Raw genomic sequence first — 25,734 nt, 5'->3', positions numbered from 1 at the left:
ATGGGAAAAGCCAGAGTACGAGTTTAAAAGGGAAACTTGGTAAATCCACTTTTTAAAGATAGCAACAGCGGCAATTCTGCGTTGGCTTTTTGCATATCATATATTCCCCATCTTTTGTTAACAATAGAACTGGCCCTGCTAGAGGCTCATTCATGTGTTGGAAACTGCCCAATGACTATATAATGCGCTCCCTGATGGTAAAATGTTTTAAGTGCTGCAGTGTTATTGATCCACAGAAGACCTGAAACAAATAACTATCAGTTTCCAAGTAGTTGGACCACACCCACTAAATCTATGGCTATAGCCTTCAGTCCTCTCTGAAGTCCCAAATGAGTCTTGGCTCTGCTGAAGCCAGAGCCATATAAATACTAGAATATAGAACACATGGTTGTGTCTTCCATGGCACTAATATGTGAAATATTTATAGAAAGGATATTTTTGTATGAGATTAAAACCAAAATTAAAATGGACAAAAATATTTGTAAATGTGAATAAATATTAATAAATACTAGAATACTAGGATTTTTTTATTAGATCACCTATTATAACAAAGAGACATGTCAATGCTTCTTTTTTAAGAAAGACTGTCTTGTGCAATGGCAATGGATTGTTACTAGTGAACATGAAAGCTTTCTTCAGTTATGTTTGTAAATGCAAAATGTCAATGGGTACCTAAAGATTTATTAAGTGAACCTGCCTCCTTTCATAACACAGGTATCACAATGTCATCACATTCTCAATCCTGACAAGACAAAAATCTTTGCATGTCATTCTGACCTCAACCAAAATGATACGTCTTAAAGTACAGATATCAATATACAGAAGAAATTAATACTTCCAACGTTGCTCATTCTAGTATCATACTAGTTCAATACACAAAGAACTATAATATTATGTGTGTGTCTCTGGCTGTAACTCACTCCCTTCAACCACTGTACCTCTAAGAAATCCCCTACAAAACACTGCAGAGGGAGGCAAAAAATATAACCATAAGCCACAACAGTGACATGTTATATAAAGATGTTGAATGACAGAGAAAAGAAAAAGCAATGTGTCTCCTAGAAAAACATTTTATTCAATCAAATTATAATTATCCCACTTAGAGACATGATTACAATCTCCTTCAAATCATAACAAACAAACTGATCAAAATCTCTTCTTGTATAAAAAGGCAGCACTAATTAATTTCCAAAGCAGAAAATGAGTCAGTCAAGTTGAACAGGTTTACATGAATAAGAACAGATAACTAAACAAGAAAAAAGTTAACTAAGTACCCCAAAACCTATACAGAACACGTGTAAAACAAGTGTTTAATAATGACTATTTCAACCTTTTTCAAAAGTTATTTACATTAAATGTGTGTTCAGGAAGAAAAGAACTCTTCCTAAAATAACAAGTCTGTATCTTCCTGTACTTCCAATAGGAATAATAGCTCAATTCCAATTTTGTTTACAACTATAAGGCTATTTACAGTTAATTATAGCGAATTTAATAACGAGTTTGATGCACAATTACTACTATTGGAAACAACAGGCAAAAAAACGATCTTCCTCTTGGTCAAGATAACTGCCTTTAATATAGATTATACCAGATTGGGAATCCCAGCATGAACGTGTTAAACAGCTGTTTTCAAGAATACTTCTGGCAAACCTTTGAGAAGAAAGGTGCTCTAACAAGGGCTCCAGGAAAAACTCCTGGTTTCTCTGCACACAAGTTCATTTTTCATGTGGGCTGCCAGAAAGTCTCCAGTATACCTGCTTGATGAAACAGATTTTGGGAGGTGAAGCTAATTAAAATAAATGCATGCAGGTGAAGATACGCTGCTTTGATCTTCCCTTCAAAAATATTACATTTCTTTTAACTCTTGACTGCCAATAAGTATGTATGGTGAAAAGTCTTCAGAATAAGAAGTCACAGCAGTAGAGATTTCCAAGACCTTCCATTCTAAAATCCATGTTTTCGGCTTCTTATAAAACTTTTCAAAAATCACCTTTTTTGGCAGACATTTCTCATATTTGGTTTCATCCCAGAAGGAATTGTGTGTGGGGAGGACAGAGGGCAGGAAGAGAGAAAAGTCGTCAATAAAAATATCTTTTCAGCTGTTTGAGTGATCTAATTTTGAAATTAAGTAATTCATCGGTTGATATTTTTCAGAAAGTTATGCCCTTGTCAGATTGCGTTTAAAGCTTCAGAGTTGGCAGATACTATAGGCTCTGCTGAATGAGGACCTGTGTCACACAGGGCATACGGTACCATCAAATATTAAGCAAAACTCTCTTAAAATGAAAGAGCACCCTCCTAACACCAAAGGCCAGTGCTGAGGTGGGGAGCACTTCCACTTCCCTTCCCCCAACAGTTTTACTGGCATTACTTCATTTGATGTTAAATTTAAATTGGATGAGAGGGAGATGTCACATGATATGAGTGCTGAGCATCTTGCTCCAGCTCCATTTCCCACTATCCAAAAAGCCCTTTTTTCAGCAGTTCAAGGAGTTACAAATACTGCATGGACACTGAACATGAGCAGAAACCTGCATGGAAGATTAGGACATACTTTAAATTATATTTATTCTAAAAAGGAGAAGCAGGGTGCTTTGGCCACCTTAAGTAAATTTAAGTAAACCTGCAAACACACCATTTTTTGAAATTGAACCAGCCCATCATTTTGAGACCTGAGTCTAAAGAGAACAAACCTGAGCAACCCTTAATCATCAAATGCTAAACCAAGGTATCAACATAAAACATAAAGCAACCACATTTTCTTCTACCCTGATCTATATGTGGAAACTCTCAGAAGACAACCATAGAGTTTAAGATCCCCTTGCCAAAAGGAATATTCATTCAGTCATTGTTACCTGGCAAAGTTCATCTTTCTTTCTGAAGGAAAATGTTGCTTCTCTAAAAACCCACAGGATCTTAAGGAATTTCTTGAAGTGTACCACAGTCGCAGCTCCAACCTTCCCTTTCCAAAGCTCACTCAAAAAAAATCTTGAAAAATTCTGGAAGCAAAGTTTATTTTTGTATTTGTTATATTCAGTTATAGAATTCGGTTCACTGTCCCTTCTTAAATGTTAATGTATGAGAGTACTCCTTGGTTTTTTGATTTGATAAAGTAAGAAAAAAATGCTCTATGATTTTATGATAGTTGGGAATTGATAATGGGATTATTTTAGGAATTTGCCCCATTATGTTATGCTTACTAGTTTAGCTTTTAAAACATATCCTATATAATTGAAAAATTATATTCTATTTTTATTATATTTAATTATTAATTATATTATTAGTGTTATATCATTTTATTTATGCTTTAGTAACACCCAGTTGGTTGTATATTTATCTGTAATGTTTTCATTTCTACCTCTGTTAAAGGTGGCAGGCACTTACTGATCTCAGGACAAATAGATGGGGTGAACATTACAACTATGAAAGCCCATGCTTGATATTAATATTTTTGTGCTTTCTTCAATAACATTTTTAATAATATTTCTTTTTGCTCTCAGGATTTACTCTACTTATTGTGGGTGATTTCAATTGTGTTCTCAAACTACATGATAAGACATGCATGCCAAAACCAATATGCTTCCTCGTCTAAAACATAAATAAACATTAATTTGACTGACTCTTGGGAGTTACTTCAAACAAACAAACAAACAAAACAAAAAGAATGATACTTTTTTATCCCTCATTCTACTTATTCTCCAACTGTTTAAATTTTACTGATAAAACCCTTATAACAACTCCTTACAGTTACTGGACATTGGTCCAATTTCTTTATCTGATCATGGTCATTTAGACCCTGAGTCTGCAATAAGTTCCATGCAGGCAGACTTGTGACAATTCTAGTCTTGCAGGAATTGAGGACAGTCTACACTTACAATGCTACACTGGCGCTGCTATATGCTTCAGTGAAGATGCTTCTACGCTGATGGGAGAGCTTCTCCCATTGGTGAAGTTAATCCACCTCCCCAAAAGGCAGTAGCTATGTCGACAGGAGAAGCTCTCCCCTTGACATAGAGCTGTCTACAGTGGGGGAGGCGGGGGGTAGGGGAGGGGAAGAGGTCGGTAGAACTGCGTGGCTCATGGGGTCTGGATTTTTCACACCCTGAGCGACATAGTTATACCGATCTAAAGTTTATAGTGTAGACTTGGCCAGAGAGAAGAAACAGAAGTATCCAAATTTAAGTATATCATGCTGTTACTGTGTGTACTAATTAAACATACCACAGCAAACCACAACTCCTAGGATTCCTCCTTTGGATTCCATGGCTGAATCCACAGGAAGAGAAAGAACTAACTGTGGGAGTGCCAAATAGAACCCTAATCTATTTTCAGTATAGTTCCTAAATTCCATACCTAAAAAATGTAACAATTTAAAAAGCCCAAACTAAGCAGTAAAATACATCCAAAGTCCAAACTAAACCAGGCAGATGAAGTATATGTACACACACAGACATACGCACACACAGAGAAAGAACAGATTCTATCCACCCTAGCTTTAAATGGCTGATTGTCTCAAAGTAAGGCCAAGTCATTTCACAGAGGAAGATGTTAGTTGTATAGGACTGCTAGGGAAAAATATAGTTTAGGCTACTGAATTTGTTTACCTAGCTACTTCCATCTTATATCATCAGTGAAATAAATGATATTGTCTGTTTAGGGTATCTTACAAAGCTCCAGGATTGGTTATAACTCTCAGAGGGTGAATAGCATTAGAATACTCAGTGGTACCCTCTTGCATATACAGCCCACTGGAACACTAGTTTTAAATAGTTAAAAAAACAGAATCCAGAGGACTTTTCAATCTAAGAATGTACTAGAATGCAAATAATTGGGTGGTGAGCCAAAAAGTACAAAGGGTTTGAAAGCACAGAGGGAAGAGAACAAAGGAACATAACTAGGTGAAGAGAACATGCCACATATATTTTAAATATAAATTATGTCTCTGAGATTAAACAGAGGAGAAATTAGCATAAATAGTTGATGAGGAGAGATTACTCTGTCCACAGGTCAGGGCTAGCCTTCATATCCCTAGTCTTCAGCTATGCATTAGCTTTAATGCCAAAGTGAGAAGAGTTCCCTATGTTTCATATTAGAAGTGCAGCCAGATACTAGCCAAAAAGGGAGACTGCATATACCATTATCCTCTAAATCCTATAGCACATGGACTTTCTCAAGTGAAACATTTATTATTTGAAGAGGTAGTAGCACAAACACATATATCCCTTCTCATCATCTTCCAGAATTAAAAACAAGCAAGATAAAACAAAACACCCCAAACACTTCAACAGTGAGTGTCCAGTTTACAGTGTTCATTACTAGTTAAAAGGGCTCTTGCTCTAATAGTGCTTCATTGGTTTGTTTGCACTGAAGAAAACCTAAAATCTGTTAGTCTCTTAGCTATGATTAGGGGACTGGAACACATGACTTATGAGGAGAGGCTGAGGGAACTGGGGATGTTTAGTCTGCGGAAGAGAAGAATGAGGGGGGATTTGATAGCTGCTTTCAACTACCTGAAAGGGGGTTCCAAAGAGGATGGCTCTAGACTGTTCTCAGTGGTAGCAGATGACAGAACGAGGAGTAATGGTCTCAAGTTGCAGTGGGGGAGATTTAGGTTGGATATTAGGAAAAACTTTTTCACTACGAGGGTGGGGACACACTGGAATGCGTTACCTAGGGAGGTGGTGGAATCTCCCTCCCTAGAAGTTTTTAAGGTCAGGCTTGACAAAGCCCTGGCTGGGATGATTTAGTTGGGGATCGGTCCTGCTTTGAGCAGGGGGTTGGACTAGATGACCTCCTGAGGTCCCTTCCAACCCTGATATTCTATGATTCTATGAATGTCTCTCATAAGGCATGGTATGCCTTTGAGGTGACAGGTTCATCAACATTAGCCTACTAAGTGCTATTAAGTAAGTAGAAACTTTAAACATTAAACCACACTCGTTTTAGTAGCCTAGACAAGTGGTTCTCAACCAGGGGTCCAGGGCCCCCTGGGGAACCACGAGGTTTCAGGGGGGTCCACCAAGCATGGCCAGTGTTAGACTCACTGGGGCCCATGGCAGAAAGCCGAAGCCCCACTGCATGGGGCTGAAGCCTAGGGCCCTGATCCCTGTCATCCGGGGCTGAAGCCGAAGCTGAGCAACTTAGCTTCACAGGGGCCCTTGTGCATGGGGCCTCAGTTTATTGCCCTGCTTGTTACCCCCTAACGCTGGCCCTGGCTTTTATATGCAGAAAACCAGTTGTTGTGACACAGGTGGGCCGTGGAGTTTTTACAGCGTGTTTGGGGGGCCTCAGAAAGAAAAACGTTGAGAACCCCTGGCCTAGACATCTCCACAAAGTATTTATTTACGGTCAAATGATGATAAAAATTCAGGAACAATAATTAACTATTGATAGGGACAGCAAAAAATGCAGTCAGACAGAAGTGAGCAAAACCAGTGGTGGTATCATGCTCTCTCTCTCTCTCTTATCAGGAACAAAATGGCCAGGAAGAGCATTGTCAAGTGAAAAAATGGTGGAGCATATTATTTCCAATAATGAAGAGGTACCCCAAATATACTTAGCTTGGATTGTGCAGAGCAGCTACCCAGCAAACTGAGAAGTGAAAACAATGAATAATGAGGTTAGCAACCAACCTTGACCTTTGTCTATCTCCTACACAGACTGGATAATGTCTCTACAACCAGAACCTACATTTCTATTCAGTCTGTATTTCTGAAATACAAGTCTCCATTATGATGATTAATTCAGCCTGCACTCTGATGCAGCACTAATTGCATTTCGGTTGCTATTAGGCTGTCTCACAGTTACAGGGAAATATATTAATCAGTATGGTGGCAACTGACCAAGTAAACTGTCCTGCAGACTGAAAGCAAAATTTATACCAGCAAAAAGATTAAGATAGGACTCACTCCGCATAATTATGTGGCAAAATAAATGTCACAGGACTGTTCAGTCGGCCATGAAGAAACGATAGGTTGTACCTGTGTGAATTCTTTTTATGGTAATTTCCCTTCCTAGCTCTGTAAATCTGCTCCCACTGAAGTGAATGGGAATTTAACCCCTGACTTCAGCAGAAGCAGAGTTAGGCCAATGTGGAATGCTTTAGAAAATCCTACCGAGAATGTACAATATACAAGTTTATATGTATTTATTCCCAGACAAAACCTAAGTGAAAGTGGAGTTATAGTGAGACTACATATAAGTAATTTAGGATAAAAAATATTATGGGGATGTCATTATCTCAAAAACGAGCATTACAAAGCCAGGAACGATATAGTGATGCTATCCAATAAAGACAAACTCTTTGGGGCATGGATTATTTTGTTAAGTGTGCATAATACCTAGCACAATTAATTTGTTGACAATTTACAAGAAAATCTAAGAGCGCTGCGATTGGAAGAACTCGTTACATTAAGCCTCATATTATTTGTAACAGGAAAAATGGCCACTCTCAGAACATGGAGCATGTGAGCATTTTAAAGCAATCAATCAGAGAAGTGTTGCACCTTTTTTAGTCACAAGAAACTGACAACTCCTCAAATGAGAAAGAAAGAGAAGTTAGAACTGATTGGAAAGCTAAGGATTTCTGTCACTGTTGAATATTTGGTTAAAATGTTTTAAGAGCCTACAGGAATCGTGAAACCCCAGAAAAATTAGAATAGCTTTAAAATGATTAATCTGCATAGTATGTATGGGGTTTATGGTGTGATGATATAACATGTGTAAAGGGGAAAAAAAGCTTGTCTAGGAATTTCACCTATATATATACATTTTTGTGTAAGCAGTCGGTTAGTAAATATGACTGAAATAATTTCAAAAGTTGTTTTTTCTTTTTAATGCTGGTTGTTTGTAAGTGACAGATTAGCAGTCAGATTGAAAGTGAGGTGGTCAAAGGTGTTCGGTAAATACAGTCTATCACATGGCTCTGCAATAGATAATTAATAATATATATCCATGTATTCTCCTGCTTTTTAAAAAACTGATTTTATTTTTACAATAAATTAAATATTATATTACTTAAATATGCACAGTATACATATGGTACTTCACAACATTATTTCCAAGCAGTATCAAAATATTTTTGTTTTTCTTGTAAAAGAGGACATTAACACTTTGTTACTAATTAGACAAACACTTGAGCAATTTCTACTAAGCAGGAGTTCTCTGCTCTGGAAAATTCACTCTTGTAGCAAAATCACTGGTATTTCTCAGGTGAGAAAAGCCATCATCTATTGTGGCATTAATGGCAGACACTGGGGAAACTCATTCTTCTACAGAAAGAAACTAGCCAGTCTGGCCTCTTTCCTTAGGCTATGTCTATACTACAGCCTATGTCAGCAAAACGTACGTCGTTCAGGGGTGTGAATATTCCACCCCTTTGAGTGACATAAGTGCTCATGTGCCCAGTGCTATGTCGGTAGGAGAGCTTCTTTTGCCAACATAGCTTCTGCTGATCGTGGGGGTTGTTTTTTTTTATGTCAGCGCCGCTCTCTCCTGTTGGCATTGAGCATCTTCACCAGATGTGCTGCAGCAGCGCAGCTGTATGGGCTGACCCGTTGCAGCGCTGTACATACAGATATACCCTTAAAGAAATGTACACTCCTGCTGTATAGCAATTAGCAATCATGAGGATGGGGGGGGGGGGAAGAGGGAGGAAAGGAGGGAGGATTTAAAATAAAAAGTGGGGGGAAAACAGCTTCTTCCTAAACCTAAACTTTCCAAAAGATAATTCTGCTGCAAACCCTGTTAAATTTCATAAAATCTTTCATGCAACATTTCAGTTTTCCACACTCTGCAAAAGCAGGAAGCTTAGCGCCCCAATTTTGATCTCAGATATACAGGGACTATCTCTTTCTGTGCTAGATAATCAGTTACTGTGTTTAAAGATGCAAGCAGGACGGCTGGTTTTACAAAACACACAGCCATATGTGCCACTTATGTGCCTGAAATAAGTATCAAGCTCCATTAAGCCAAACAGTTTTTCAAAGGGGGAGGGCAGTTACTGGATGAGCCATTCATTGCATAGTTTTGACAACTGAGGGGCAACTGACTGTAATGGCGAAGAGTTCATGCTCCTTCTTCCTCTGCAAACCAACTTTCCTACTGTGCTGCAAATGCTCTCTGCCTTAGCTATAGTTGCCAACCCTCCAGGATTCTCCTAGAGTCTCCAGGAAATAAAGATTAATCTTTAATTAAAGATTATGTTCATGTGATGAAACCTCCAGGAATACATCCAAGCAAAACTGGCCACCCTTAGTCCACAAGCTGTGGCCGCCTGCTCAGAACAGAGTGGCTTGTGCTGTGAGCTTGGTTTCAGTCTCTAAACAGTTAACCAAAGATAACAAAACCCAAAATCTGGCTGTCTGTGCCTTTGAACAAATGAACAAAACTCAAATCCAGCAATTGAGGGAAAGGCCCTGACCTGGCCCTGGGGTTCTTGGTTAGCACTGAGAAGTTCTTCTTCTTTCCCAGTCTGCCCTGGGCTCTGAGAAGAAACAGGCAAGCCTTCTTAACTAGCCTCTCTGGCTCCCAATTGGTAAATGTCATCTCCTTGCCCTTCTAGGCATCTAGAAGATTATGTAGGTAGCCTGGTCTGAATGGGATTTGCTGAATCGGGGTGTGTGAGGGCGTTGGCACTTGCAGCTTGGGGCAGACAAGACCTCATAGACTCCATCACTACTATCCATCAGAGAAATTTAAAAATGGGACCTTGCCATACAAGGGCAAGAGAAAGTTATAACTGATGTGTATGTTTAAAATTACCAAGAATTTTAGCTGCAGAAATGCTTGGCTCACTAAACCAGAGACACTCATCAACAGAAGTTTGTTCAATAAAAGATATTACCTCACTCACTTTGTTGCTCTGAAACGGAGAGACATACTAGTTCATTCTCTCTCTCTCACACACACACACACTATAGGACCCTAGCATTAAAAAAATTGATTCAGCTAAAAAAAGGGGCAGAATTCTGTGTAAAACAACATCTACTGATTTTGTTTGACAATAATCACAAAAGAAATAAAAAAGGCAAAAGATGTAAAAGAACAAACATTCCAGATCTTTCACCACTGTCCAAACTAACGTGATACTTGTAAATATATGCAACCAAAAATGGGCAGTACATAAATAAGTCTCGGTTTTCTTGAGAGGTGAAAGGTTGACATACAGGAAAACAATAAGGTTAAGTTTAAATTACTATCTACGAACCCAGCTCAGCAAAAGAATACATTTCCCCAGATTAATTTAATGAGATGTGATGGTTTAAAACAAAATAAATGGCAAAATAAAAAAATAACCCACAGGTAAAACAACGACGTTATAAAGAGTCATTAACATCATCTGATGAAATAAAGACTTATAGTGCAGAAACACTTAAATTGGGACATACTAAGAGTCAAACTGTAATGTTTTAAATAAACATTATTTTAATCTAAGGAGTATGAAAGGGGAATGTTAATCTATAGTTTACCAATGCATTACAGGGACACTATTCACATGATTCTCACTTCAAAGAAGTGTTGCATATTTGATAATCAGAAAGATGATCTTGGTGCAATAATGAATGCAATGAAACCTAAACTTCTGCCAAGTGGTGGTATAAGGTAAGATTGGGGCTACTTGTACCCCATGGCAAAACAGGACCAAATTTCAGAGCAACAACTCCTTAACTCCATGACCATGTTAATTTAGTCTATTACTATGAAATACCCTTAACTCCCATGCCCTTAAGCAACTTCTTAGTTATTATATCTGTTAAGTGGGGAGAATGAAACTTTCTTGCCTCCTAAAATAGGGGCCTGTGGTTTCCCTCAAAAATCAGGGGTATGAAGTGCACAAATTTATTAACACTTGTCAGCTAAAGAGTTGAGAATACAACTCATCGTCTCCTTTACACTCCTAGCCCACCATGCCTTCCCCAAGACCAAAGTTGGGGGCTGCTGTTGCACCTGCAATCTCTGTTCTATCTGGAGTTTAAGCTCTCTGGAGCTTGTGTGTTTGCTCAATGCAGATAGGATGTTTAGAGATTTCCTCAGCAAGGCTTTAACAAACTCTACTGTGCATATGCAAATGACAATTTCCAAAGGATTAAAACACAGCCAAATGTGGGATTTTCAAGGGGAGACAAAGAACCTCTCTAACCCAAATGCTATTCTTCCGTTAAAAGTCAAATCCCTACACCGTACCAGAGACATCAGAGCTCATAAAAATAAAAGTAACAATAGCAAAATTACCTATTTTTCACCTAATCCCATTTTCAGAAATGGATGAACTATTCAAAATATTTTAGCCTCAGACAGCAACCACGTATGGAAATTTTCAGACCAAAACTAGTAAAAATTTGGCAAAGTTAAAAACAACTGAAAACAGGGGGCTTCTAATGGAAAGTGACAGGCAACCTTAATTATAAGTATCACTACTAGCTCTAGCTAAAACAATACATGATGGTATAATAGAAAGATTTTGAAGCCATTGGGGTGACCTCATTACTCCTGAATGGTGAAAACATGAGTGACTCATGCAGGTAATCCTAAACAAGAGCAAGTAAAACCTATGTTCCACACCACTCTCTTCCACCATGTATTACAGAAAAACTAATTTAGAAACGTTCTAGAGTTTGACAAAACATTGTTGATACAAATTGTCACACTTTTCTGCCCACACAACTAGACTGACTTCGTAACATGAATCCAATTGTACAGGCTGTAGAAAGTGTGTGAGAATTTAAAATTAATACATTTTAGAAACCTCTAAAATTACTCAGTCAACAATAATTATAATTTAATCAATAACTGCAACTAATTTAGAAAACCTTGAAAATGAGTGAATTTTTTTCAGTAAATCATAAGGTCATCATGCTAGTATACTGTGGCCCACCGGAGATAAAAACAAATGCTGTGTTTAATTTGAAAGGGAGATGATTCCCCACTGCTCAGTGGAATAAAGCACATGTTTTTTACTTGGATTGTTCATCAATTTACTGGACCCCAAAACTGTCAGAAGTAAGATTAAGTACTGTCCATCTTATACTTCCAACCAGTGTAATTTTGGTGGGGAAATTCCACATTTGATGAGGAAAAGTGAAAAACCTGAAACATTCAAGTTTTTTTTTCTTTTTAATGATGGTTGTTTGTAAGTGACAGATTAGTAGTCAGATTGAAAGTGAGGTGTTCAGAGGTGTTTGGTAAATAGAGTGTATCACATGGCTCTGCAATAGATAATTAATAAAATGTTTTGCCACAAGAACTATCCCAGACTCACACCTATAAAACCTTTATACTTTATTTATGATAGCTCCCACAATGTGGGGTACTTACCAGACAGCTAAAAAGGCACAGTCCCTGCCACCAGGAGTTCACAACTTCAGACAAACAGGGGTTAGGGAAATGGGTTCAACATATACACAGAGCAGCAAAGTAAGTTTTCAGCTTGGTTTTTTTTTACAATATATATGTCCACAAGATGTTCCACAGGGAGCATGGCAGAAGTAAAATATGCAGTGATCTTGTACTGTATATCATTTATTATATTTAGATGTGTCTGGTCAGTTACTGTAAGCTCAGAGGACAATGCTCCCAATTAAATTAATAAAAGGCAATTTTTTTCCATGTGTACATCCCCTATTTGGAAGATGCTGCATTTCATAGTAACAATAATTCTACCATAGTAATGATCAATCTTTTAAATGATGTAATACTTTAATGGTGTGTTTCTAGTTTATCAAGTACAACACAAAGAAAAATAGATGTATGTTAGTGGTGGTGAGACAACAGACCACCACAACAAAGGGCATTTCTACACTGTAATTAAAAACCCACAGCTGGCCCATGCCAGCTGACTCAGAATTGTGGGGCTGTTTTATTGCAGTGTAGACTTCTGGGCTCACACTGAAGCTCAAGCTCTCAGACTCTCCCACCTTGCAGGGTCGGAGAGCCTGGGCTTCAGCCCAAGCCCGAGAGTCTATGCTGCAATGAAACAGCCCCATAACCCGAGCCCTACAAGCCCAATTCACAGGTCAGCGAGGGGTCTACAGTATACAGTGTAGACATACCCGAAGTGTCTAATCTGCTACATGATGATCAAACTCATGCACAAAAATGGAATAAAAAAGAGAGAACAAAGCAGTAGTGGTCCTTTGCAGAGAACTTTGTGCAACCTGCAACAGCTGCTAGAGACAGGTACAAACTGTTAGGAAACTGACTGTCCACTTCAAAATGCCTGGTGAAATTAGGAAGTCATTAGAAAGACATTCATTTGACAATGCTGAGCTAGATTGCTGTCCACATCTAATCGGATGTTTCAGTTTCTGTAAGGCACAACATGCTAGATATAATATGTAAAATGGCACTCAGGCAGACATCACAAGCTTCTGCCAATCTCACACAGCGATTGACGGGAACCACTGTCCACAAATCACATCAGAAGCAATGAAGGAGCTCAAAGGAGAACATCAGCATATTGTTATAAGGGGCATTCCTTATGCTGTGTCACATTTCATCTTTCTGAAATTAGCTGCTTTTTTTAACAACAAATTACTTCACGAAATAAGATGTAAAGTGGCAAATATTGTGTTACACTGGATACAGGACACAATGCTGGTGTTGGGGGAATACTGGTGTTAATATTATTTAGCTGGGATTACATACTTCTTATTACTCAGTAAAATATCTTTACTTGGAGACAGGAAAGGTTTCGCTCTTTACTCTCTCATTTCATCCAGTTGTGTGATGTCTACCCTATGCTAACTCACAGAAATGCAAAATGCAGTATATGTGGATATAAATATTTTAAGACAATAAGAAATAACAGAATTTCCACAATAATGCACCACTAAATATCCAGTTTATTAAACCATTAATGTTAATGCTGAAATAAGGAAGCATCTGGTAAAGAAACATGTGCGTGTACAGGGATTGCCATGAAAAATTCAGCATTTACCACATCTTGGTACCAGATAATGCAGGGGTGGCCAACCTGAGCCTGGGAAGGAGCCAGAATTTACCAATGGACATTGCCAAAGAGCCACAGTGATATGTCAGCAGCCCCCATCGGTTCCCCCACCTCCCCGCGCCTCCCACCCACCAGCAGCCCCACTGATCAGCGCCTCCCCTTCCCTCCCCACACCTCCCAATCAGCTGTTTTGTGACATGCAGGAGGCTGGGGGGGGGGGAGGAGCGAGAGCACGGCAGGCTCATGGGAGGGGGTGGGAAGGGGTGGAGTGGGGGCAGTGCCTGTGACAGAGCCAGGGGTTGAGCAGTGAGCACCCCCTGGCACATGGGAAAGTTGGCGCCTGTAGCTCCAGCCCTGGAGTAGGTGCCTGGACAAGGAGCCGCATACTAACTTCTGAAGAGCTACATGTGGCTCCGGAGCCACAGGTTGGCCACCTCTGAGGTAATGTATTATTTTCTTAGACCATATATAGAATATGAATTTAATGTGGTATCTCAGATTCTATGGTGTGAGGACTACTGGCAAATTTCAGTGTTATGACAACATGTGTGTGCATACATGCAAACAAGTCATATTCTGGGCCAAATATATCTTTGATATAATTCCATTCACATTAGTGAGATTATATCAGGGTTAAATCTGACCCACTGTATGTATTACACACCAAAAAAAAAAAAAAAAAAAAAAAAAAAGATGTTCAGAGAAAGTTATGTAGCTTGCAAAGTCAAGCACTCAAAAGACAGGAGACAGCAGAATAATGGTTGCCAGAATAAGCTTTATTCTACCCCCTTGTGTGTTCATCCTATGCACTGAATGAGGCAGTAGTCCTATAAAAACAACATGTGATCATGTAATTTAAAACTGAATCATGATAGATTAGCACAAAGGGCAAAAGTTGCACAAGAAACAGTAAACCTGACATTTCCTAATTTCTGAGTGCTTGTCTTTGAAACTGTAACATTCTTTTAATGAAATTTTTTAAATTTAATTTTCCAAGGGATATTTTTTTTAAAGGAAAAACAAATTCTATTGTGTGAGACTAACTCCCCCCACCTCCAAAATCATGCATCTTCATCCGAGTTTTAAATTCTGAATATTCAGCACAGTAGTACAGACTTCTACCATTTGAGCTACAGGACCATCTACATTAGCTAGTAGCAGGAGAACGCTATCCCAGAAGAAGTGTGCTGAGTCCACGGGATGTGTTTTGTGGGAAGCCTGTCTTGGCTGCATTCTCCCCACATGGGAAGTGCGGTGTTCTTCCCCCATGCAGTTTTCCTGAGGGGCTGGGAGAGGGGAGTGGAATGCTGGGGCCATGTAGTTGGGGGAAGCCCAGCCTGACTCTCGCCTCACTCTCTGACTCTATAGCTGGCCCTGGCAGCTCCAAGACATTGCCAATACAGTGTGTGTTGCAGCTATGGCAGTAGTGGTATAAACCGTACTCTTTAGAATGTTTGCATTCAGTTATTTTGGCATGCTGCCAACATTTTCCTGAAGAATACAAACTACAAGAGGAAAATGACCAGTTCTAGCAGTTTATCACTCAGCTAAACCTGAGCAGACTTACATGGGACAAAGGAAAGGCACTTCTGTAGCCCTAAGAAAGGGATAGTCAATTATTTTTTGGCAAAGTCCCAATTTCTTAGTCAAGATATAGTCAAGGTCCAAACTGCAAAATTTTTTAAAAAAACAACAAAAATGATAAGTAAATAAAAAGATTTCAGGGTCAGTTCAAAAGCATCTGGCAGTCTGGATTTGGCCCGCGGTCCACCTATGGACTACCCCTACCCTAGGACTTTCGCCCCCCAAATTTCAAAGCCCTATTCCAAACAACAGAGGTATTACAGCTTCTCAGAAAAAGGCACAAAAATCTTTTATAATGGAAAGTGCTAGGCAACCTTTAAATAATACAAAAATCAAATGCACAACTACAAAACGGGGAATAATTGTCTAGGTGGCAGCACTGCTGAAAAGGATCTGGGGGTTATAGTTGATCACAAACTGAATATGAGTCATCAGTGCAATGCAGCTGGAAATAGGCCAATATGATTCTGGGGTGTATTAATAGGAGTGTTGTATGTAAGATACAGAAGGTAATTGTCCCACTCTGTTCAGCACTAGTGAGGTCCCAGAAGGAGTATTGTGTCCAGTTCTGGGCACCACAATTCAGGAAAGATGTGGACAGATGTGGACAATTCAGGAAAGATGTGGACAAACTGGAAAGAGTCGCAACAGTTCTCTGTGCTGTAGCTCTGTGCTGACTGGAGTACAAGCGCCCCACGGGCCACAGACCGAGAACTACTGGTCCAGAGGATAGCAGCAAAAATGATGAAAGAATTAGAAAACCTGACCTGTGAAAAAAGATTGAAAAAACTGGGCACGTTTTGCCTTGAAAAAAGAAGACCGAGGAAGGACCTGATAACAATCTTCCAACATTATTTACTCCTGAGGGAATTGTGTGCCAAAAAAATAAAAATTCTGCACAAAGCATTTTAAAATTCTACACATTTTCTTTGTCAATAAATACACGTGGAGGCTCCAGCATGGCAGTCGGGAACACAGGCCACTGGCTGCACGGAGGTGGGAGATCACACTTCCGGGACAGGGACTTGGCAGTGAGGCTGCACCTGACCCTGACACAGTGCTAGGTCCGGGCCTGCTCAGAAACACCCCGGCGCCCTGCCCCTCCAGGCCAGGTGCACCAGGAGTGGGCAGGCAGGCTCAGCCCAGCAGGATCCAAGTGTGGAAGGGCTTAGTGTGGGGGGATCTGGGTGTGGGGTGAGAGGGTTCTGTGTGGCAGCTCAGTGGGGGGTCCAAGTGCAGGGGAGATCTGGATGGATAGGGGCTCATTGGGGGGTTCTGGGTGCAGGGACAATGGGACTCTGTGGGGGGTCCAGGTGAAGGTGGCGGGCTCACTGAGGGGGGCTGGGTGTGGGGGACTTAGTAGGGAGGTCTGGGTGCTGGGGGAGTAGGGCTTGGTGGGGTGGGGGGCTGTGTGCAGCTGGTTGGGACTCAGTGGGGTTTGGGTGTGGGGTGGTTGTCAAGGTGGACGTTTGACTTGTGGAGCAGGGGTGATCTCGGTGCAGGGGTGGGGGGGTCAGCAGGGACATCCAGAAGTAGGAGGATGGGACTTGGGGGAGGGGGGGAGTCAGGTGCAGGGGTAGGTGTGGCTCAGCGGAGGTGAGGTCTGGAAGCAGGTGGGGTGGGGCTCAGCAGGGAGGGTCAGGTGCAGGGCTCAGCGGGGTGGGGGTTTGGCTGTGGGAGGCTTGGTGGGGGGATTCTGGCTATGGAGGGATCTGGATGTACATAGGCTGAGCAGCCAGGGGAGCAGCTCCTTGTACAGTGACCCCCTTCCCCTGTGGCTGAGGAACTATGGGGGAAGAAAGCTGGGAAGGGAGGGTGCGGCGCCGGGGGAGGTTTCTGGGGGTGGGTCTCACCTGGCCCCAGCTGCTCCATGTAGGGAAAATGTGCTCCTTCCCCAGCCCAGCTTGGACTAGCAGCTGAGCCTAGCACAGGGTAGGAGCCACCAGGCAGGGCGTCCCCAGCCCCAAGTGGGGTTGGGGAGAGCTGGGTGCCCGGGGTTGGGGTTCTGGGTGACACTTGGCAGGGTGGGGGTTCAGGTGTGTGTGGGGGGTCTGGGCATGGGGGGAGTCTGGGGATGGATGCACAAAGACTGGACTGACCCGACACCAGCTGAGGTGGCCCCAGCCCCGGTCCCTCACAGTGATTTACCTCTCTGCCGGCTGCTCTGGGTGCTCGAAACAACGCGCCCATACTGCTGGGGAGGTTCATGTGGCCGTTCTTGCAGCTTCCCTTTGCTTCCCCATCAGAAAGTCATTTTTCTGTGGGGAAGCAAAGAAATCTGCGGGGCACATGAATTCTGCATGTGTGCAATGGCACACAATTTCTTCAGGAGTACAATATGTTAAGGGCTGTTATAAAGAGGATGGTGATCAACTGTTCTCCATGTCCACTGAAGGTAGGACAAGAAATAAGGGCTTAACCTGCAGCCAGGGAGATTTAGGTTAGATATTAGGGAAAATTTTCAACTATAAGGGTTAGTTAAGCTCTGGAATAGGCTTCCAAGGGAGATCATAGAGTCCCCATCATTGGAAGCATTTAAAAACAAGTTGAACAAACACTTGTCATGATGGTCTAGGTTTACTTGGTCCTGCCACAGCATGGGGGCTTGACTTGATGGATTCTTGAGGTCCCTACCAGCCCTACATTTTTATGATTCTAAGTTGCTACCATTTCCCACTATAATTTATATTATTGAACAGGAAAAGGGTGAACACATCCCTGAAAATGTTAAGTCTCTAGCCCCAAAAGGGAAAGTGGCGGGAGGGAGGAAATGTCTGTTAACATTTTGTATGAAGCAGACACAAACCAAGGTATATTATCCCTTTTAGTGTCTTTGGGCCTACAATACCACCCAAGGCCTACATCATACAAGGCCTACATCATACATCTGTAGAAAAAGTGATTATAATCCTATGGGTGCCTGGTTTCAGAGTAACAGCCGTGTTAGTTTGTATTCGCAAAAAGAAAAGGAGTACTTCTGGCACCTTAGAGACTAACCAATTTATTTGAGCATAAGCTTTCGTGAGCTACAGCTCACTTCATCGGATGCATACTGTGGAAAGTGTAGAAGATCTTTTTATACACATAAAGCATGAAAAAATACCTCCTCCCACCCTACTCTCCTGCTGGTAATAGCTTATCTAAAGTGATCACTCTCCTTACAATGACAGGTTTCAGAGTAACAGCCGTGTTAGTCTATATTCGCAAAAAGAAAAGGAGTACTTGTGGCACCCTAGAGACCAACCAATCTACTTGAGCACAAGCCTTCGTGAGCCACAGCTCATCCCATCGGATGCATCCGATGAAGTGAGCTGTAGCCCACGAAAGTCCATGCCCAAATAAATTGGCTAGTCTCCAAGGTGCCACAAGTACTCCTTCTCTTTTTTCTATGGGTGCCTGCTGCACATAAGGATATAGTTAGACACTTCTAGGAACCTCAACAATGTGTGTCCTTGAAGGAAATGCATTGATATGCCTCTGAAACACAAGCATATGTAATAAGGTGTGGAAAACCACATCAGGGTTATACTGTAAGCTAGAGAAAAAAGGCTGTACACTACAAGAACATTTAGCACATTGCATATTCAAAAAATGGTGGCAACACCATGAGTTTTAATATGTGTGACCGAAGTTTCCTAAGTGACTTGAGGCAAATGGATATTAATCATAGTGGAAATTAAACACATAGTTGCAATGGTAATTGTCATGTCATGGGGAAAATATAACTCCCAGTATTTGGGTATAGGTTTCAGAGTAGCAGCCGTGCTAGTCTGTATCCGCAAAAAGAGAAGGAGTACTTGTGGCGCCTTAGAGACTAACCAATTTATTTGAGTATAAGCTTTCGTGCGCTACAGCTCACTTCATCGGATGCATTCAGTGGAAAATACAGTGGGGAGATTTATATACACAGAGAACATGAAACAATGGGTGTTACCATACACACTGTAAGGAGAGTGATCAGGTAAGGTGACCTGTTACCAGCAGGAGAGCGGGGGGTGGGGGGGGGTGGGTAGAAAAACCTTTTGTAATGATAATCGAGGTGGGCCATTTCCAGCAGTTGACAAGAACGTCTGAGGAACAGTTGGGGGGGGAGGAGAATAAACATGGGGAAATAGTTTTACTTTGTGTAATGACCCATCCACTCCCAGTCTTTATTCAAGTCTAAGTTAATTGTATCCAGTTTGCAATTAATTCCAATTCAGCAGTCTCTCGTTGGAGTCTATTTTTGAAGTTTTTTGTTGAAGAATTGCCACTTTTAGACCTGATACATTCGTTAGTCTCGAAGGTGCCACAAGTTCTCCTGTTCTTATTTGGGTATAGACAGACAAGAAAAATCAGGAGCAAAGGACTAAAATCAGGGATAGTCTCTAATATGGAGGAAGAGGAGATGAAGAAAACAACTGAAGTAGTCTGAATTGAAACAAGCATTTAAAAACACATAGCTGTTTTATGAAATCCTCCTCCCCTGACTAAGGAATAGAGCAGGGGTTCTCAAACTGGGGGTCGGGACTCCACAGGGAGTCGCAAGGTTATTACATGGGGAGTCGCGAGCTGTCAGCCTCCACCCCAAACCCCGCTTTGCCTCCAGCATTTATAATGGTGTTAAATATATTAAAAATGTGTTTTTAATTTATAAGGGGGGTCGCACTCAGAGGCTTGCTATGTGAAAGGGGTCACCAGTACAAAAGTTTGAGAACCACTGGAATAGAGCAATGAAGTATTTTTCAGGGGTCACTCCAGGAGAACGAGGAGGAGTAATGTATCAGAGGAGAGAACTGATGGCTTGGTACAACAACATTCCATGTTAAGGCTCCCACCTCAACTTTCTTATATTTGAGAAATTACTTCAATTGTGTCTCGGAATTATAATAGTCTCACAACACAAGTGGTAATCTACACAATTACCACATGATCTTTCATCTACCACAATTGTTCCATATTATGCATCAATACCTTGGTACAACAGAGTAAATAAAGACACATTTTCAGTCTTAAACCACTGAAAACTAAGGAAGTCAAATATATACTTGTTACCTGAATTACAGATTTAGTATCTTTGGGATTTTTCCTCCTCTTAATACTATTTAAAAAAAAGAGAGAGAGAGAACTGAAAAGAAAATCTGGTATCAACTTTTTCCAGGGATTTGCAGGTAGTGACATGTTATTGCATTTGCTGGGATTTTGAACGCTACACAGTATATAAGCAAAATCCTGGCAAAGAGTTGATTCTGTGAAGGCTGTAAAGGGCCTGACAGGCAGTTAATCTTATGATGCAAACGCCCATAGAAATCATGAGGGATTTTGTACTAATCTCTATTATGGGGCCCTATTCTGTCAATATGCTGGGTAGCTATGAGTCAAAAATGATGCCCACATATTGAGAGAAGAGTCTTTAGATTGTAAACAGCACTTTGGAATAACATGTTTTAAAAATTGTTAAATATTTCAAATCACTAATTTGCCATTTCCATTTTTCCTTTTTTTTTAAAATTCATAAAGCTTCATTCACATTATGGTTTACTGGCTTGCTGTATAAAACAGCACTTCTAAAATAATCTGAAATGTTATGGGTTTGGTACGTCTTTAATTAAAGAAAAACTGAGTTGACTTAAGTAATTCGTTCCAAAAATGTATATATAACATTTAGTTTTAGAAATGGTGTGGCCAATTTCAGAATGCCGAAAATTTAGACAAGTAATTTATGAACCCCTTCAAAATGGAGAAGAATGCAAGCATGCTAAAACAAAAGTGTGTGTGTATACACGCACACTTACATCTGCTGTATTTTTAAAAACTCTCGAAGTCTATCTGTCGATTTACACATTTGGCAAATCAAATCAGGAGATACACAAAAATGAATGAAACATCAGAAATCACCCAGTAAAAAATTGCACAATACAAAAAAATTCCAATAGAATTATGTAAATGAAAGATCATGCTACATCTCAGCAGCCTAATTTCATATTGTTTCCAAGAATGCAAACAACAGCAGTTCAAGTCAGGAATAGAGGCTACTGGTAAAGTGCTGATGCCAAAGCCCAGACAAAATGATTTTTTTTTTAAAGGGAGATCATAGCTCAAGTCTCAAGTTTGTCACATGGCTTACAACCTAACAGAAAAATTAAATGGAAAATATGTATTTTTAGAAAATTCAATCTGAGATACTTTTCAGAAAATTCAATCCTTGTAATTGCTGTGTAGTTTAGAAACGTAAGAGAGGGTGGGCTTCTAATCCTACCTCTACTCCCACATAAAAATTAAAATTTTAAGTCAATGTCACTGGCAAAAATGGGAATATTTAAATAATAATTTAAAAAAGAAAAATAATTCAAAATGTTGAGTGGGACAAATGTCTAAAATGACATTACATATTTTAATCAAGACCCCCTCATAAATTGTATGTCACATGGATACCATGTCCCAGAATGACACTTCTTTGTATTTTTATCTTTTAAACATATTATGTAAATGCTCCTATTTTTGCCAGTGGCACTGACTTAAAATTCCCATTTTATTTGTCAGGATCATATATATTGTCTTTTTACTCAAATATATGTGGTTGAAGGTTCCCTAATCCACTCATAAATAACATCTGGTTTCAAAGGGTTTTGCATACATAGCAAAAACACTATTTTGGTATCACAGTCTGACTACGATAACTGCTATGACCTTCAATGGTCGTACTATTTAAACAAAAAAAAACCAAAAACGGTTACTTGTAACACCTCTACATAATAAAGATACATAATAAAACACTGGATTTTTTCCATTGCAATACATATTATGTAAGAAATACTGCAATTTTTTGCAAGGGAAGAGAACACATTATGTAAGTTTTGTAACAGGTAGCCAAAGGAATAATAATTAAAACACATCTGATTCATGTGAGAGCAGTCTCCTAAAGGCTTCCTTGTATACTACAAGTGTCAGAAACCCTTACTGTGCATTGATTTTTCTACAGAGTTTAAATTAGGCCTAAAAAGGCTTATATAATTTTAAATCAGAGTCCATGCAAGACACAAAATTGTCCACTGCACATACTCACAAGGTTTTGTTTTTCCTCCCCATCAGTCGGTAGCATGAATTCTTTTCACCATTAAGTCGAAATGCCTGTTAGTTCATAGGTAATGTTGTCATGAGAGCAGCACTTCAGTAAAAATCCTCCTCTGGTCCACACCTCACACTGTCCCTAGAGCTAGCTCCACATTGCTACTCAGAGCGTCAGTGTGATGTTACAGGTGACATCTCCTGCAGCTGATGTCAAAGCTTGGTCGCAAAAGCACAACAGCAATCTCCCTAAGGCACTTGCTGTCCCTAATGAGCATCACTTTTGCATCTTCTGGGTCCCCAAAGGAGCAGATTCAAGGATGATTTCAGGAAAGCTTACACAGACACTAAGCTCTCTCTTCATAAGTCTCTCTCAGCATTAAACAGCTTTTCTTTCCAGAATGCCGCAGCATATGTAGACCGTATGCCTCCTTTGGGGAAAAATGAAGTATTTTTACACACTCTCTCTCTATGGCGCAGTTAAATTTGCCTTTTTGTTATAGCACATTGCTGAAGGAACAGGTAAATAATGGCGCAGTATATCAGAGTGAATGATTCACTGATGTTCTCCTTAACATTCAGGAGTAACACGAAAGGCTAGCAATGCAGCCCAGGTCCGGAGCTGATGAATGGTGCAGTGCTGCTGTTGTCATGGCGACTAAGAGGAAAAAAGCAGCACCATATAAGGAGTTGTGACATGGATTCCGGGAACAATTTCTACTAAAACACTGTAAGCCTTCAATGCTTTAAAGCTGCAGCATCCTCTCTCATAGGCTTGTGTACAGTTTTCATTGTTTAGATTTGAGCAGTCATAACAAATAGTCACATACACAATCACATCAACTGAGGAAACATTTGTATTGGGAATACTGCACCAAAACACAATGTAAGTGAATGTGCTTTTGTTCTTATTTCAAAGATTCCGCTTGGAATGGTTAAGCAAAAAGAGTGACAACATGTTTGGCTATAACCTGGGGAACCTGTCAATCAAGAACTGCAGAAAAGAACAAGACCTCAGATGCTATGTAGCTTCGTGCAGGTAGCCTTTATGAAAGTAGGCACTGGATTAACCAAACTGCAGCACCATCAGCTGGCTGACTGACAGAGCAACAGTGGCAATGGTTAGAGATACAGCCACTCCTTCCACAGGCAGAAAAGGTCCTCAGGACAACCTGTAAATCAGCCACTGTTGTGCAATGAAGGCTGGCAGCACTGTAAAGCATCCAGGTTCCAATAAGACACAGACACTGCAGCAAAAACCAACCATATGTATAGTTACATAATAAACTGTACACCAGAAAAAGGGTTACATTCCATACTGTCACAATCAGGGGGAAATTTCTAAAAAACTGTTAATGTATGAAATTTCTTTCACACTTGTACATGTCTCCAAATACGTAAATACCATAACCACAAAGAAAATAACAATTATTAAAACTGTACATCTTTAAGCACTATTCTGTTTGTGTGTGGGTGGGGAGAGTGGGTGGAACAGTGCCTCTATCATTAAAAAATCTTCAAGTGTTTCTATTATTAACCCTGTTGTACCTTATTGGCCACTAATTTGTGAGCTCACATTTTCTCAAAGTATGGCTTGAGATGAGAGACTAGCCTATTAGGAATCAGCATTATTGATTGTCTTTATTAAGTAGTTTAGGCCTACATCCCAAATTAAAAAAAAAAAGCAGCTTAAAATTCTTCTAGCATGTTAGGGGAATTTCTGCTTCCTTGTTCCACACACAAAAGACCCTCTCATTACACCCTTCTCCCCTGCCCCCGAGGAATTATCAGGGTTTTTTTTCCAAACAACACACTCAAGAGTGTTTATGGTCCCAGTTTAGATTAAACTGATTTTTAAAATCATTATTTTTTTTTAAAGTTTTCTCCTTCATGGTGTCACTACAAAGCAAAGTTAATGCTTGGTTTTGGAACAATAAGAACATAAGAACGGCCATACTGGGTCAGACCAAAGGTCCATCAAGCCCAGTATCCTGTCCTCTGACAGTGGCCAATGGCAGGTGCCCCAAAGAGAATGAACAGACAGGTAATCATCAAGTGATCCAGGCCCTGTCACTCAATCCCAGTTTCTGGCAAACAGAGGCTAGGGATACCATCCCTGTCCATCTTGGCTAATAGCCATTGATGGACCTATCTTTCATGAATCTATCTAGCTCCCTTTTGAACCCAGTTATAGTATTGGCCTTCACAACACCCTCTGACAAGGAGTTCCAAAAGTTGACCGTGCGTTGTGTGAAAAAATACTTTCTTGTGTTTGTTTTAAACCTGCTACCTATTAATTTCACTTGGTGGCCCCTTGTTCTTGTATTATGAGGAGTAAATAACACTTCCTTATTTACTTTCTCTATACCATTCATGATTTTATAGACCTCTATCATATCCCCCTCCCCCCCGTCCCCGTCATCTCTTTTCGAAGCTGAATAGTCCCAGTCTTATTAATCTCTCCTCATACGGAAGCCATTCTATACCCCTAATCATTTTTGTTGCCCTTTTCTGAACCTTTTCCAATTCCAATATATAATTTTTGAGATGGGGCATCACATCTGCGTGCAGTATTCAAGGTGTGGGCGTACCATGGATTTATGTAGAGACAATATGATATTTTGCCTCTATATAATATTATTATAATATTATATTATAATATAATATTATAATCATAATATATCTCTTAAGCACTTTACTCAAAATATGATACACACTCATTGTTAACTCCATCTTAATGTTGTTTGTACCTGAGAATTCTTTGTCTTTCTTTCTTTAATTAGAAACATTCCACAAATGAACACTAAACAAGAAACTCATAGAATTCTACTGTATAATATTTCTAATGATTTTAAGAGAGAAAATTTTAAAAATTACTTAAGATGGATATTATAACTCAGACGGCCAGATTCACTAGTACGCTTTGGCTACTTTGTTCTTCTCCAGAGTGGTATAATACAAAACATACTGAACAGTTAAACGGAGTTTAGATTAATGGTCATTTTTTCAGTTATTTTTCACAACTGAACATTTACCTGTTAGTAGTGGCTGGTGCATAAAATCTTCATCAGAGAAATAAAGAGTTCTGCCCTCTTTCAAAATGGCCACCATCTGCTATTGTTCTCAAAGACACTGAGGCTACACATAGCCCTTAG

General features: G+C 40.0%; 1 protein-coding gene across 11 annotated transcripts in view; it reads right to left on the bottom strand.

The window, feature by feature from the left end:
* The window catches only part of TANC2 (tetratricopeptide repeat, ankyrin repeat and coiled-coil containing 2), a 713,129-nt gene that overhangs the window by 262,623 nt on the left and 424,772 nt on the right, over nt 1-25,734 (bottom strand). Inside the window, exon 1 of one of the 11 annotated variants that reach the window (XM_073325993.2) lies at nt 22,578-23,122. The exons of 9 other annotated variants lie outside the window; for them this stretch is intronic. The gene's annotated coding sequence lies outside the window, so the exon portion shown is untranslated. Of the gene's footprint in view, nt 1-2,855; nt 2,946-22,577; nt 23,123-25,734 lie in introns of those variants that run through there. One more of the 11 variants, XM_073325994.2, reaches the window with a different exon arrangement.

The sequence above is a fragment of the Lepidochelys kempii genome, chromosome 27 (assembly GCF_965140285.1).
Source record: "Lepidochelys kempii isolate rLepKem1 chromosome 27, rLepKem1.hap1, whole genome shotgun sequence".
NCBI lineage: Eukaryota > Metazoa > Chordata > Testudines > Cheloniidae > Lepidochelys > Lepidochelys kempii.
This window is presented reverse-complemented; position numbering and strand designations above follow the sequence as displayed.